The 12,833-nt window shown below is 42.1% G+C and overlaps 1 long non-coding RNA gene and 1 pseudogene across 1 annotated transcript; both read right to left on the bottom strand.

Annotated features, from left to right (window-relative positions):
* Window positions 1-12,833, bottom strand: part of LOC114039756 — a 201,755-nt pseudogene that overhangs the window by 152,104 nt on the left and 36,818 nt on the right.
* LOC114039767 lies at window positions 9,255-10,900 on the bottom strand. Its single transcript, XR_003568705.1, has 3 exons — window positions 10,785-10,900; window positions 9,628-9,808; window positions 9,255-9,404 (listed from the first exon to the last, which is right to left on the bottom strand). It is a non-coding gene; the product is annotated as an uncharacterized LOC114039767 (long non-coding RNA).

Here is a 12,833-nt window from a genome sequence, read left to right on the forward strand (position 1 = left end):
GGAATCCTCCTCACAATTCCAAGGCAGAAAACAGTGCTTGTGGTCACTCACAAACCAGAGCACAGGCCAGGAAAGGAGTAAATACCTCACCTTTGATCATACCACCTTGGAAGAATTGAAAATTTACAGGTCCCTAGAAGTATCTCTGAAAACAGCTACACAAAACCCTGAAGCTTGGGCCAGTACAGCCTTCACACTGGAAGCAGACCCCTACCCTAACAAAGAGTTTAAAACTCAAGCAATTGACTGGGAACATGAGCAAACAGTGCAAGAAAAAAAAAGTTAGACCATAGATTCTTACTTTGGCAACAAAGAAGATCAAAACACAACCAGAAAACAATAAAGTCAAAGCTCCTACATCCAAAGCCTCCAAGAAAAGTATGAATCAGTCCAGACCGTGGAAGTGCTCAAAAAGGATTTTGAGAAGTAAGTAAGAGAAGAAGAGGAAAAACTGGGAAGAGAAATGAGAGTGATGCAAGAAAACCCTGAAAAACAGGTCAGCAGCTTGCTAAAGGAGATCCAAAAAAAATTGAAGAAAATAACACCTTAAAAAATAGCCTACCCCAAATGGCAAAAGAGGTCCAAAAATCCAAAGAGGAGAAGAATGCCTTAAAAATCAGAATTGGCCAAATGGAAAAGGAAGTTGAAAAGTTCACTGAAGAAAATACTTCCTTAAAAATTAGAATGGAACAATTGGGAGCTAGTGACTTTACGAGAAATCAAGAAATTATAAAACAAAACCAAAAGAATGAAAAAATAGAAGACAATGGGAAATATCTCATTGGACAAACAACTGACCTGGAAAATAGATCCAGGGGAGAGAATTTAAAAATTATTGGACTATCTGAAAGCCATGATAAAAAAAAAAAAAGAGCTTAGACATTATCTTTCAAGAAATTATTAAGGAAAACTATCCTGGTATTCTAGAAACAGAAGGTGAAATTCTTTCTCATTGAAAGAATCTGCCCATCACCTCCTGAAAGAGATCCCCAAAGGAAAACTCCTAGGAATATTGTAGTCAAATTCCAGAGTTCCCAGGTCAAGGAGAAAATACTGCAAGCAGCCAGAAAGAAACAATTCAAGTATTGTGGAAACACAATCAGGATAACACAAGAGTTGTCAGCTTCTACCTTAAGGGGCCAGAGGGCTTGGAATATGATATTCTGGAGGTCAAAGGAGATGGGATCATAGCCAAGAATCACCTACTCAGCAAAACTGAGTGTAATCCCCTCTTAGTGATACAATTTTTAAGAATTACAAGTATCATCTTCCCATGCAGGGATGTAAACACTTTAGTTCTATTGAATCCCTTATGTTTTCTTTTCCCTTTTTACATGTTTATGCTTCTCTTGGGTCTTGATATTGGAGATCAAATTTTTGGTTTAATTCTGGTCTTCTCCTTATGAAAGCTTGAAATTCTTCTATTTCATTGAATGACCATTTTTTCCCTTGATGTATTATGCTTAATTTTGCCAGGTAAGTGATTTTAAGGTTGTAGTCCTAGCTTCTTGCCTTCCAGAATATCATGTTCCATAACCTCTGATCTTTTAATGTTGTGGCTGCCAAGTCCTATGTGATTGTAATTCTGCAATATTTGAATTGTTTCTTTCTGTCCACTTGTAGTATTTTTTCCTTGACCTGATACGAAATTTGCCTATGATGTTCCCTGGCATTTTTATTTTGGGATCTCTTTCCTGAGGTGATTGGTGGATTCTTTCAATGCCTATTTTGCCCTCTGGTTCCAGGTTATCAGGGCAGTTTTCCTTGATGATTTCTTTAAAGATGCTATCCAGGTCCTCCTTTTGATAATGGCTTTCAAGTAGCCTAATGATTCTGATATTTTCTCTCCTGGATCTATTTTCCATGTCAGATGTTTTTCTCAGGAGGCATTTTACATTTTCTTTAATTTTTCCATTCATTTGATTGATTCTTGATGTCTCATAGAGTCATTAGCTGCCACTTGCCCAATTCTAACTCTTAAGGAGTTATTTTACTCATTTAGCTTTTGTACTTTCTTTTCTGTTTGACTAATTGTATTCTTTAAGGACTTGTTTTTGTCAGCAGATTTTTGTATCTCCTTTTACATTTGGCCAGTTCTACATTTTAAGTAGTTGTTTTCTTTTTCCATACTGTTGACTCTTTTTTCATAAGTCTCTTGCATCACTCTCATTTCACTTCCCAATTTTTCTTCTACCTCTTTTACATGATTTTTAAGATCCTTTTTGAGCTCTTCCGTGAGTTCTTTTTGCTACTTTCCTTTTTTCTTTGGGGTTTTGGCTATAGGTGTTTTTAGATTGTTGTCCTGTTCTGAGTATGTGTCTTGATCTTCCCTGTCACCATAATAACTTTCTATGGTTAGATTATTTTTTGTAGTATTTTACTCATATTTTTTGGCCTTTTACCTTTCTTTTAAATTTTAGCTCTGTTTCATGTGTGAAAGGGGCACTGTCTCCTGCAGATGCTGGCTGTTTTCATGGTGCTGCAACAATGTTGCCCTGAGTCCCACTCAGGATCTTCTCATGCTGAGGGGGTGGAGTGGGGGTTGGCTGGCACTGCTGGAGGCCATATGGGTCTGGTTGCTTAGCTGGTACTGAGCCAGGGTACTAGTGGAGGTGTATGTGACATGTGCTGAGGCTGGCAGGGTATTTCTGCATTTCCCCAGGGCTACATTGAAGTCCATGGTAGTCTGACTGCTGGTGGCTGCCTCATTGCCCAGGGCTACACTGAAGCATATGGAGTCTGGCCTCTAGAGGCTACCTCTTTGCCTGGGGCAAAGATGTGGGGGGTCCTGGTGTTGATGTTTGTCTCTTCCACCACACTAGGGCTCAGGATCTACCGCTGGTTTGCTGAGGTGGGATTTGCTGCTGACTTGCCAGGATGCTTCCTGTTCTGGACTGTTCTTTTATCCAGGTGAGACAGACCTTTCTTGCCAAGCTTCCAACTTTCCAACTGGGCCAAAAGATTGCTTCTCTCCATCATTTTGCTAGTTCTACTGTTTCAGGATTTGTTTTAGGGTGCTATTTTATGGCTGTTTGGAGGTGAATATGGGAGAGTTGTGGTGGTTTAGTGGTTCCTCCACCATCTTGGCTCCTGAAAGTCTCCCCATAACACTATCTTAGAAAAAAAAAATTGAACAAGCCATAAATAAACTCCCAAATATAAAAATCTCAAGACCAGATGCATTTACAAGCAAATACTACCAAACATTTAAAGAATATTTAATTCTAATACAAGACAAACTTTTTGGAAAAAAAAAATAGAAAAGGGACCCCATCAAATTCCTCCCATGACACAAATACAGTCTTGATACTTAAGCCAAGGAGAGTCAAAACATAAAGAAAACTGTAAATCAAAATCCCAACCTCTAGAGAGGTTTGAGTTCTCCCATTCTTTCTACCCACTATGGCTTAGCTTATCAAATAGAAACAGCTCAGGAAAAAGAGTGGAAGATGGCAAGGAGTGGAGAGAAGATAAATATTGGGAAGAAAAAACTTCCTGCAGAGCCAGCTCCCAAAACTAGTGACATCCAAATGGCATAGAGCTGCCGCACAAGGCCAGAACTGTCGTTTTGCAATGTGAGGGCCTTCCTACAAATGTGTCTAGATAGGTCAGCCACTGTGGTTACACCACATAGTTTCACAATCTAGATCAACTGAAAAAGTAAGTCATCACTTTTTAGCACCCTCAGTCCAGCCAGTCTTTGTCTGTGTGTAGGTATGTGTTTGCCCTGGGACTCCAGAAACAAAGTTTTTTAGAGTTTGTTCTTGAAGTATAATGCTGAGCTTCAGGAAGAAACCACTGTCCTCAGGACCTATGACATTATTAACTCCCTGGTCCTCACCTAACAGATGACTACTACAAGTATTATGTACTACGTTCAATGTAAAGAGAGATCACTGTATGCTGGAGGCAATCAGGGAAGGCTTTCATAGAGGATGTGTGTCGTGAATAAAGGAAAACAGTTGGAAGAATGCAGAAAATGAGGTAGAGAATTGTACCTAAGGTAAAAGGAGAGGAGGGAGAATATAAGCAAAGATACAGGTGGATAGGAAAAAGCTACATGTGCATGTGTGGTAGGGGGAGAGAACTAGTGGAGGAATCTGCCTTGGTGGATTGGGGAGTGAGCCTCTCTGGTAGTCCTAGGAGAGAATAATGAGTAGATAGGGAAGGGCCCTGAATGTCAGGGTATATTAGAAGTTGCAATAAGCAGTGGGGAGCCACTGAAGACTTATAAGGAAGGCAGAGGGAGATTTGGGGACCCTGGGTGATTCAGATGTGTTTGGGATCCAGGAAGACAGAATTTAGAGGACTAAAATCATAGAATGTTGGACTTGAAATTTAAAGATAATAAAATACAATCAATTTCACAAATGAGGCCCAAGGAGATTAATTGACTTTACTAAGGTTACCTAGCTAGCAAATCTCACAGCCAGGATTTGAACACAGATCCTCTCACTCAAAATCCAAAGCTCTTTCTATAGTACCAAGCTATAAGATGGGGGATGGGAGGTAAGGAGGGGACTGATGAGATTGAAGCAAGTGGAAGGAACTGGGGAAAATAGGGAAACTAAGGGAACTTTACTCATGAAGGGCTGGAGGAGCTAAGAGGACTAAAGAGAATGAGGAACTTGAGGAAGTTGAGACACATGAGGAACCTAGGGAGTAGAGCCTGGCCCCCCTTGCCTGTAATGTTCTCCCTCCTCCCCTCCCCCCCCCCCCCCCTCTTGGAATTCTATCTTCTTACAATGCTTAATTCAGGTAGGATCTCCTATATGTGGCCTTTCCTCAGCCCTGCCCCTGAAATGAACTTGTATTTATTTTGTGTAATATTTTGTACGTACCTGAACACATTGTTTCCCTCAATAAAGGGTAAGCTTCTTAAGGAAAAGGATTATTTCATTTTTGTCTTTGTATCTTCAGCACCTGCACACTGCCTGGCACTTAATAGCTGTACATTGACTGAATAATTAGCTTGAGAAACAGAGGGAAATGAAGCCGTGGGTGACTGTGGGGCTTACGGAACTGTAAAAGTCAAAAAAGACAGAAGGAGCTTGCCCGCTTTAAATCTACGATCTTGTGAGTCTAGGAACTGAGGGCACTGAAGAGATTTGAGGCAGGGGGCCAATGGCACTGAGGAGTTTCCTGGATCTGTTGCTGCTGAAGGGATTGACAGAGTTAAGCAGATTAGGTGTATTCCATATAGGCATGACTATCCCTTTAGCTCAGGAAATCTTAATGTTTCTTGTGTCCTGGGCTCCTTCTCAGATCATTGTTTTGTTGTCTACATTAATAATTGAAGAAAATGCTAAATTTCAGTTAGAGGTAGGTGACTATAAACTTATGTTTTTCCCTATCCAAGTTCACAGACCTCCGGAAATATGTCCATAGACCTCCAAAGGGACCCCAGGTTAAGAATCTTTACTTTAACTCTCCAGGAAATCTAGTCTGTTCCCCTCTATGGAACCATGAAGAGCAGAATAGGTTTGTGGAGAAAAAAGGGGGAGCTGAGGAAGAAGAGAGGAGGGGACAGCCAGGTTGGAGAGTGGTAGCATCAGTGATCAGAGGAATAGGAGGGATCCCTACTGGGGATGGTGCAGAGGTCTAGGTTTGGATTTGCCAAGACCGGTCTCCCTGTGGTTGATCAGAAGGCTTCATGTGACAGCTCAGGAGGTAAAAATAACATACAGGAAAGTTACAGGAAGGAGAGTCCGCTATTTATGGCAAGCAGTGTCTGCTTGTCCTCAAAGGGCTGAGCTCCTTCGTTTTCTCATGTCGTCCTTCATATCTTGAGCTGCCCAGCCTTTCTGTTCTTTTCTTATCTCTGGCACTGAAGCTCCTGCTCATCCCTATCCTTACCCACTCTCCCTCCCTCCCCTTTCTACAGATAGGGAAGATGCAGGTATACAGAGGTGATAACTATGGGTCTCTAAGAACAGATTCACAGAAGGAACTACAACTTCTTGTCTCCATCTCAGTCTCCTTTTGCTTCACGAGGGTAAGGTCTTTATTGAACATGCCCTGTGTCCCTTTTACTGTCCCTCACCCCTTCTCCTACCCCAAGACCTGTCATAGTCACTGACTTCTAATGTTTGCAATCATACATACATACACACACACACACACACACACACACACACACACCCCTGCATTCCCTGATTTTCTCTCCAGGTATGATGAAGACTCTCAGTCCTGCAGTCTCCTTTCTCTCTTTGTAGTTCTTTCATTTCTACCCTCCTCCTTGAGATGTCCTCATTGGCCTGAGGGAAAAGTGTGTTTGTATTTGTTTCCAGACCCTAGTTGGATGGGAGGGAGGTGGATTCCGTGAGGGAAGGCTCACTGAAGCCTGAGGGTTGAGTCTGCATAAGGTGTCTTCTTTCCTTCCCATTACCCTACAAATCATTCATTACCTCATGCTCTGTCAACTTTCCCAGTCCTTTCTCTTCATTTCCTCCTTTTGCCCCTTTTCTCCCTCCCAATGTTCTTATAATCCCATCTGGAGTCACTCATTTTTTGCTTGTAAGACATTTGGAAAACCAGTTCTTGGAGGGTCTGGACCAACTGTGATTATAGCACCATGGTCTCTGGTGTCCTTAGTTGGAAGCCTTGCATGGTGGGCAAATAGCCGGACCATTGCCTGACCTAAGAATGCAGAAAAGGTTAGTTCTGAATTCTGGTTTTTCAAGACTTTCAAATCACTTCCTTGGAGTAGAATAGGAGTCCCTGGTGACTAGTAACAATTGCCTTAAGTGTAGAAAGAGGATGGATTCCACAAACCAGAAATTACAAAAAGAATATTGTGGCAGGTCAAGACATAGTTTCTAGTACAATGAAATCTGAGAGTCTAGGCCAGATGTGGGAAAGGAGTCTGAAACTTGGGTCTGAAGTCAAGAAAGTCACCCCTGAGGAAAGGAAGAAAATACCATGAATGGAAGCACTTGGCATTGGAAAGATGATGACATGTTTCCTTTCCTCCATTTGAGACAACCTTATAAGGTAGTAGGGTACTCTCCACACCCTCTTCTCCCCCTACTGTGTTGGGCTGCCAAACTGTTTTTTTTTTTTTTCTGGAAGAAGAGGGAGACAGAGATAGGAAATGGGAATGCTTAAAGGAAAAGACAAAATAAGGAAAATATAGGGTGAAAGGAAGATAGTGGGAAGAGAAGGTTGTAGGAAAAGTATCTTGTTTTTACTCCCCGCAGCTGCCTCCATCTCTCCACTCACACGGTACCCACCTCAGTTCAGGTCCATGTCACCTCTTGCCTGGACTCTTAATTGGTCTTCCTGATTCATCTCTTCCCCTCTAATGCATCCTCCACATAGCTACCAAAATGACTTTTCTAAAGCACATCTACATATGTCACTCCCCTACTCAATAAACTTCTTTGGCTCACTAATATTTCTACTGTTAAATATAAACTCTTTGGTTTGTTATTCAAAGTCTTTCACAAGTTGGCCCCAATCTCCCATCTCCACCCATGCCTTTACACTGGTGGTTCCTCATGCTTGAAGTCCACTTCTTCCTCATCTCTGCCTAGTTTCTTTCCAGGCTGAATTCAAGGTGTCATGTCCCAAATTATCTCATATCTATTTTGTATCTAGGTACGTGTTGTCTGTCTCAGGTAGATTATATGGTCCTTGGAGGCAAAAATGATTTCACTTTTGTCTTTGTATCCTCCCCTACTCCCCCTGCATCTAGCCTATTGCCTAATACATAATAGAAATACTTAATAAACACTGATTGATTGATTTCAGTATACCCTATATCACAGGGGCCTTGGGGGACACTCTCCCACAAGGAAGCTGCAGTTCTAGTATCAAGCAGGTTTGACCTCTAAAGAAATAGGAATAGTCTTGTCTTGTACTCTCTGGTTTATTACACCTTACCCCAAATTAGAACACCAGGGAAAATATTTTAACCAAAGTTTAAGTATGGTTCATGTCAAGGGTCATCACAAAAGGCATGGACAGGATCATTTCTAATTTCTTGACTTCTCATAAAGTCATTAGCTTCCATTTGCTCCATTCTAATTTTGAAGGAAGTATTTTCTTCAGTGAGCTTTTAGATTTCCTTTTCCATTTGGCCAATACTGCTTTTTAAGGCATTCTTCTCCTCAATGGCTTTTTGAACTTCTTTTGAATTTGGGTTATGCTATTTTTAAGGTGCTATTTTTTTCAGTATGTTTTTTGGGTCTCCATTAGCAAGCTGTTGACTCATTTTTCATTATTTTCTTGCATCAGTCTCATTTCTCTTCCAAAATTTTCCTCTACTTCTCTTACTTGCTTCTCAAAATCCTTTCTGAGTCTTCCATGGTCTGGGACTGATTCATATTTTTCTTGGAGGTTTTGGATGTAGGAGCTTTGACTTTGTTGTCTTCTTCTGGTTGCATGTTTTGATCTTCTTTGTCACCAAAGTAAGATATTATAGTCTGACTCTTTTTGTGCTCCTTACTCATGATCCTGGCAAATTACTTGAGTTTTAAACTCTTTGTTAAGGTAGGGTTCTGTTTCCATTGTGGAGGATGTACTGGTCCAAGCTTCAGGGGTTTTGTGCAGCTGTTTTCAGAGATACTTCTAGGGACCTGTAAATTTTCAGTTCTTTCAAGGTGGTATGATCAAAGGTAAAGTGTTTACTCCTTTCCTGGCCTGTACTCTGGTCTATGGGTAACCACAAGCACTGTTTTCTGCCTTGGAACTATGAGGAAGATTCCCTCTCCCCCGCCACTACAAGCTCCCCCAAGCCAGCACTCCTCCTCAACCCAGGGCCGCCACCCAGAACTGTGACCCAGATCTAAGCAGGAGCAAAGCAAGAGAATCCTGCCTTAGCACCAGCAATGAGATCCCTACAATCCGTCTCTGATCATCCACATGATTCCTCCTCTGTCTGTAGGCTGAGAACTTTGGAAGCAGTGGCGCCAGGACTGGGGGTAACCCATGCTCTTCTCTCTCTAAGGTCTGACGGACCTTTCCCACTGACCTTCTAAGCTGTCTTTGGCGTTTGTGGGTTGAGAGGTCTGGAAACTGCCACAACTGCAAGTGATTCAGTCTCTTGAGGCCTGCTCCAGGTTCGCTGAGTCCTGGTCTTTGCCTCTGTGGCCCATGCTGAACTTTGCTTCTCTGCCAGCCTGGCACAGTAGACCTTTCCTATCAACCATCCAGGTTGTCTTGGGCTGTAAATCAGTTTCACTCTGTCTTTTTGTGTGTTCTACTGCTCTAGAATTTGTTCAGAGTCATTTTTAGAGGTATTTGGAGGGGTTTGGGGGAGAGCTCAAGCAAGTCACTGCTTTTACTCCGCCATCGTGGCTCCACCCCTCTGACAGGATCATTTCTAATAGTTTCTCAATGTGCAAAGTCATAAATATCAGGTTTAGGACAATTATTTCTTTCTTCTTCCACAAAAGAAATACCTGAAACACAGAAGACACAAGCACATATTGACAAATACTTTAAACATGAAACAGTAACCCATGACAAAGGATTCACAGGCACCCATCAATAGATACTTAAAGGACTCGTGTTATCCATCATCTTTATTATGTTCTCCTAGAAGGAAAAGACATCTAGAAAATTTATGGGTCTGTCAAACAGGCATTTCACTTTCAGGTTGGATGAGCATCTCAAACAAGATACCTATCTTTTGGCCAGCCAGGCATGCATGGCTCAATCCTCCTGTTGGTGGTCATGTCTTCAGAGAAGAAGCATCACTGTAGGAAGTGCCTCCTGCCAACAAGTACCCAGAACATTCAATGACTGTGAACCACCTGAATTCATGAGGCGGTCCTCATCCATCTCATGATTGCTGCTCCATCATCTGTGTCCATGGAAAGAAACACAAAGCCAAACCAAAAGAAAAAGCAACTAAGGACTGGAGATTTGGTCTCAGGCAAGCACATGTACCCACTGCCACCTGCATATAATCACTATAGCTGCTGCTGGGAAGGAAGTAAAAGGAAAGATCCCCTTTCCTCTTCCTGTTGAAAGTCTGAAAGAGCCAGAGCAATCCCAAGAGATAAGTTCAAGGAGGGAGGGGGAAGAGAAAGAAGGTTGTTTCACTTTTTAGGCCTTCTAAACAGATAAGTCCTTCTGGTTCAGTGGCCAATCCTTTGTAGAAGAATGTTCCTCCCCTTCCCTAATACCATGGGGACCAAGGGATCAACTGAGAGACTCTGATTGTGGATGCCCTTTAGCAAGGCACCAGAGCACATGTGTCATGGGAAGTGGCCTGATCTTAGGGTCCACTGGAACGAGCCAGAGCACAGGTTCAGTTCACAAATATAATCACATCTGTGATATAAAACCACTTTAGTATCTCATCTCCAGACCCAACCAAGCCATTGCAGTCCATCACACACACAGTACAAGGAATGACTACTTGACTTCTGGATCAAGTATTGCATCAAAGACTGATACTTCCCAAACTATTTCAATCAGAGAACACTGAACTTTGGAATATATAAATGGGATATGCAAATTCTGATCCTGAGGGGATGAGAGGCCAGGAGCCCTGTGGAATACATCATTCCTGATAAGGGAGGCCAGGCTGATAATGAAGCTCTGGACCAATTCTTAACAGCAGTACTGGGGTTTACTGCGGATTTTAATTAAATGACAGACCAGTACTGCATAAAATGATAGAACTGCTATTATCTAGAATATTATGAGAAGAATGTGAGGAGAAGTTCAAGGCCTCAAATGAAAGAAGGAGGGTAGAGTAGGAAGATGAGGAAGCAAGGATAACAAGGGGAGGGCAGAAAGGGGACATCTGCCACACCTCCATGCTTTGTTACCTTTATTTTTTGACTGTCATTGCCATTGGGACTAAGGGCCTCAGTTTACCATCCTCTCCCTCTTTCCCTTTTCCCAGCTGTCTCTCCACACTCCAGATCATCGATGTTTTGGGGTTTTTTCCCCACTGTTTATTGAGAAGGAAAAAGTGAATATACAGATTTATGTTATATAGATCAGGGAAATAATTTTGTAATACATAGGCCATTTATAATATGCAGACCAGGAAAAGGTCATTAGATATAAGCACAAAGAAAGAAACATACTGCGTCCCAGATGGGGAAATGTACCCCATCTAGATCTAGCTTGGCCTCTGCTACTCTCTCTTGGCACAAAGAGATTGTCCCTCCTTGGCCACCCATGCAAGCATCATTTATCTCATTAGGATGACCCCTAAAAAGATTTGGAATCCCCTTCTTTACCACAACCCTCTACCAAGATGGTGCTCATTCTCTAGCCACAAGCTCATTCTCAGAAACTAAGGAAATTTCTTAATGACATTGATGAGGTCTCCACTGGCATTCTACCTTTATTGTTACTACATAGTTTAGCTAACTGGATGTCTTATCCTTCCTCTATCGATAGAAAAAGGAATTACATACAATTAAGGTTTTCCCCCCAACACATCTAAAAGAAAATACATCTCCCCTCCCCAAGATATACAAAATGGCCCTTAATACACCCAACAAAATTTTATCTTTCCTGCAGCCACCTCTGTGAAATCTAACATCATTGTCAGCAAATATGCTCTGACCTATGACTGAAAAATACCTTCTAGGATTTGGGAGGAGGCTGCTGTGAGTGACGAATGTGTGCAGAGAACAGAACAGGGAGCAGCAGGGGCCACAGGGACTCAGGAATGGGGCAAGTGATTGGGAGGTCCAAAGTATTTGACTGTAGCCCCTTTCTCTCTATGTAAAGGTAGGTCTCTCTACCCTTCCCTGAGCAGGGCCAAAGATATCCCTGCCATTTTGGGGGATGCGCCTATAGCCTACTTTCTTTTGCTTGGGGAGGAGATTCCTACAATCATTTGTGGAATACCTAGTGCTGTGAAAGGACAGGCTCTGCAAGTCATACAGCCATGGATTGGTTTGCTGTGTTTCAGGTGAGGAAAACAAGTTGCAATGGATAACCCAGCTGGGCATTATGAAGAGGAGTATAACTGGTATCTGGATTCTGATATTGGGCTTCTTTCCATTATTTCATACTAAACATAGGAGGTAAGCATGATGGAAAGTTGAGGCAGAAAATTCTCCTTTAGTCCAATGGGTCAGTTTGAGCAAGGATGGTACAGGATAATATCATTCACTGCCTCCTAACTCCTAGTCATTTGACCCAACGGTACCCTCAGCAACCATCAGATAAAGACCATCCCAAGGATCATTTATTTCCCCCCGCTATAACATCAAACACCATAATTACCTGTTGGCTCCTGAGACACAAGAACATTCTCATCCCTCTTTAGATTTTCATTCATTGAATATTCATTCTGCCAATGGTGAACACTCAGCAGCAGAGTAAAGAGATCAGAACTATGTATCAGAAATAGATGTAAAGGCCTATACTAGGGTGAAGACAATAGGAGTAAAATGTAGGAAGGGAGATAAGAAATTTCAGAGACAGAATTAACAGAACATTAATGATGGCTTCTGGGGATGAAGGGAAGGAAAAGAACCAAAGAAGATGAAACAGTTTCATACACATCGGTAAAGGAAGCTGGGAGGAAGTAGGGATTTTGAGGGGAAAGATGTCAAGTTCAGCTTTCGGAACATGGAGTATCAGTCATCAGTCAATTATTTTCAGTCAACAAGTGCAAGAAAGAGCCTGACCCCTCTCTTTGGGGCCACGTTCTGCTGGAAATGAACTCAATCTGATCAAGACTGAGCTAGAGCCCCTTAGTGGAAGAAGGCATCTCTATCAACACATGGCAAACAACAGACCTGATGCTGGACCAGGAAGCTGGGGATGCCCTGAGCTCCAGGCTCACAGGAGGACTCAGTTCACACCCTTCCCCATAAAAGGGTATAAGGCTTTTTCTTCTTGTCTGTCCG

This window comes from Vombatus ursinus, unplaced genomic scaffold (assembly GCF_900497805.2).
Source record: "Vombatus ursinus unplaced genomic scaffold, bare-nosed wombat genome assembly UNPS02012319.1, whole genome shotgun sequence".
Classification (NCBI taxonomy): domain Eukaryota; kingdom Metazoa; phylum Chordata; class Mammalia; order Diprotodontia; family Vombatidae; genus Vombatus; species Vombatus ursinus.